The sequence below is a fragment of the Dasypus novemcinctus genome, chromosome 6 (assembly GCF_030445035.2).
Source record: "Dasypus novemcinctus isolate mDasNov1 chromosome 6, mDasNov1.1.hap2, whole genome shotgun sequence".
Taxonomy (NCBI): Eukaryota; Metazoa; Chordata; class Mammalia; order Cingulata; family Dasypodidae; genus Dasypus; species Dasypus novemcinctus.
This window is the reverse complement of record NC_080678.1, coordinates 65,937,553-65,941,225: the sequence shown is the minus strand read 5'-3', so window position 1 is coordinate 65,941,225 and position 3,673 is coordinate 65,937,553. Positions and strand designations below refer to the sequence as shown.

At 39.2% G+C, this 3,673-nt stretch overlaps 1 non-coding gene across 1 annotated transcript; it reads left to right on the top strand.

Moving 5' to 3' along the window:
* The first annotated feature begins 1,075 nt into the window (after positions 1-1,075).
* Positions 1,076-1,178, top strand: LOC111762194 (U6 spliceosomal RNA). Its single transcript, XR_002795372.1, has one exon. It is a non-coding gene; the product is annotated as a U6 spliceosomal RNA (small nuclear RNA).
* The last annotated feature ends 2,495 nt before the right edge of the window (positions 1,179-3,673 follow it).

Here is a 3,673-nt window from a genome sequence, read left to right as displayed (position 1 = left end):
TTCATGTCCTGATTCAACTAAGCTCTGTGCTTCTAATTTACTGCTAAGACCTCCTTTAGGCTTTAGTTTCATAAAGATTTTCATAAAGTGTTCTTTGCTAGAAAAGATAACACATTTCTTTTCACCCCACGAGTTTTCCCTAATGTTTTTATGATAATTATTGTGCTTATGGTGATACCTTTTTAAGAGCTTGCTGAATATCGTGGTACATTAGTGAGGAGTAGTGAGGTTTATTGGTGTTTATCAATTATAGAACAGGCTCCTCTAGAAGATATAAAGCACTGCCAAGTCCTTTGAGTTTCCAGCTATAGCTAGTAGTACTCTGATGAGCAATTGTTTGTGAAATGTTTTATTTTATTTTAGGGCTAAGCACAGTGGTATATCTAATCCCAGTTTGGGTTGTAGCTGGCATGAAATTTAACAACCCTAATGGTAGTATAACTTTGTCAAGCTTTCATTTATTGATTAATTTTTATCATTGCTGTTTCTTGTGGGGGTGTAGTTGAGCAAGGCACTATGAGCTATGTTTAAAACTAGAGTGCTTGATGTCTGCTCCTTTTGATCTATAAGATCTAGAGTGCATTCTCACTGAGATGAAGATACTTACATGTGCAATTTGAAAAGACTAAAACCTAATTTGAAAAGACTAGGACCAAGCCTATATGTTCATGTAGTTGTGTAGGATTCATCTAGGCATTTTCAGTATCTTCCTTTGTATTTAAGCTACATCAACTTCAAATTTTTATTTAAAGAATTCTTTTACAGTAATTTAATTAGGAAATAACTATAATTTCACTAGGACATAAACTTCTAAGTAGTATTTTTCTCTAAAAGCCCAAGTGCTATGTCAGTATTGTGGGAAGTAAAAAATGAAACTGTTTATAGAAATGTCTAGTTTTTCAAAAGATTGAGTTTAATGATAATTTAATTATTCAGAATAGCCCAAAGGAAACACAACACAAATGTCTATCAACTGAAGAATGAATGAATGAATGAATGAATGAATGAATAAGTAAAGAAATGTGCTGTATGCACACAAGGAATATTATTCAGCTATAAAAAGGAATGAAGTAGTGCCTGCTTCTGCACAACCTATACTAAAATTGGAACTATATAGAGAATATTAGCATGGCACCTGCAAGGATGACACATAAATTCATGAAGCATTCACTATTTTTAATATAGACACAAAAATCCTTCACAAAATAATAGCCAATTGAATCCAGCAACACATTAAAAGAATTACTCATCATGAACAAGTGGGTTTTATCCAAGGCATACAAGGGTGGTTCAACACATGAAAATCTATCAGTGTGATATATCACATAAATAAATTCAAGAAGAAAATCACATGATCCTCTCAATTGATGCAGAAAAGGCATTTGACAAAATACAGCATCAATTTCTTGATAAAAGTACTCCAAAAATAGGAATTGAAGGAAACTTTCTCAACATGATAAAGGGCATATATAAAAAAACCCACAACTAACATTGTACTCAGTGGTGAAAGACTGAAAGCTTTCCTATTAGGATTGGGAATAAGACAAGAATGCCCATTGTCAACACTGCTGCTCAATATAGTGCTAGAGGTTCTGGTAGAGTAATCAGGCAAGAAAAAGAATAAAAGTTGTCCAAATTGGAAAGGAAAAAGTAAAAATTCTGCTATTTACAGATGATATGATCTTATTCCTAGAAACTCTTGAAAGATCTATAACAAAGCAACTAGAGTTAATAAACAAGTTCAGCAGAGTGCCAGGATACAAGATTAGTATGCAAAAACCGGTAGTGTTTCTATACACTAGTAATGAGGAATCTGAGGAGGAAGTCAGGAAAAAAAATTCCATTTATAATAGTGTCTAAAAGAAACAAATATTTAAGAATAAACTTAACCAAAGATGTAAAGACTCTATCCTCAGAAAACAACAATACATTGCTAAAAGAAATCAAAGAGGACCTAAATAAATGGAAGGACATTCAGTGTTCATGAATTGGAAGTCTAAATATTGTTAAGATGTCAATTCTTTTTTTTTTTTTTTTAATTGACTTTGTATAATATTACATCAAAAATATATATGTGAGGTCCCATTCAACCCCGCTCCCCCACCCCCCCTCTCCCCCCCCAACAACACTCGTTCCCATCATCGTGACACATCCATTGGATTTGGTAAGTACATCTTTGGGCACCTCTGCACCTCATAGTCAATGGTCCACATCATGGCCCATACTCTCCCCCATTCCATCCAGTGGGCCCTGTGAGGATTTACAATGTCCGGTGATTGCCTCTGAAGCACCATCCAGGGCAGCTCCATGTCCCAAAGACACCTCCACCTCTCATCTCTTCCTGCCTTTCCCCATACCCATCGTCCACCATGTCCACTTTTCTCAATCCAATACCACCTCTTCTATGTGGACATTGGATTGGTTGTGTCCATTGCACCTCTATGTCAAGAGGAGGCTCAAATTCCACATGGATGCTGGATGCAATCCTCCCATTTTCAGTTGTAATCACTCTAGGCTCCATGGTGTGGTGATTGTCCTTCTTCAACTCCATCTTAGCTGAGTGCGGTAAGTCCAATAAATCAGATTGTAGGTGCTGGAGTCTGTTGAGGTTCAGGACCTGGCTATCACATTGTCAGTCCAGAGATTCAAATCCCCTGAATATATCTTAAATCCCAACGTTAACTGCACCTCCAGCACATTAGCATGAAAGTCTTATGAAGGGAGATCCCATCTGAGTCCAGATTCATCACACATAAACACCATTTCCAAAGAGGGGCCATCTGCCCTGGTAGTTAACCCCATCGGCCATGGCCATAACTCTCATGGGTCTCTTTAGCCTTCAAAGGAACCAATATCTGGGGGTTGTATCTGCTTTATCTGTCTCTCTGACTCTGCTCAGTTGTGCATGAGGGCAATCCTTCTGCCAGCCTCCAGACTCTTTTTTAGAAACTCGTAGCCATATAAACTCATTTCTCCTTTCCATTTCCCCCTTACTTTAGGTCAAACAGCATTTTAAAGTCATGTTATTTTATGTAGACATGGATATTCTGCTGATCCGCATTGAACCTTCCGTATAAGGTCCTTTTCCAGTTGCATCATCAGTTGGTATTTGATAGTGGTCCCTCGTTGCCAGGGAGGCTCGTCCCCGGGTGTCATGTCCCACGCTGGAGGGAAGGCATTGCATTTACATGCTGAGTTTGGCTTCGAGACTGGCCACATTTGAGTAACATGAAGGCTGACAGGAGGAAATTCCCAGGCACAATGTTGCTCTAGGCCTTGTTCTTATTTTAGGTTTATCAGCTCACAAGCATAGTCATTAGCATCAGGGGCTCACTGTTGAACCCTCACTCCCTCCAGGTCCCCGCCGCTGTACCTGGGAGACTGTCGCTGCTCCCCTAGGGACCGCGGCAGAGCACCACTGGCCAGGAACCCAGTACCCCCCCTGCTGTGGTTTTTAATTGTTGCCATTATGAGTATATCCAATCATTACCATGCCCCCTGGACATATGTTCTGTACAGCTCCCTGTCAGCCATATATCACCTGTCATTGGTATCCCATACCAGTATCCCTCCATTGCCATTGTTGAAACACTCTGTGGTCCAGAACTCCCCGAAATTTGAAGCCCAATATAATGTCATGGTCCCTTACTAGGGAATGGTATATAGCGATGGG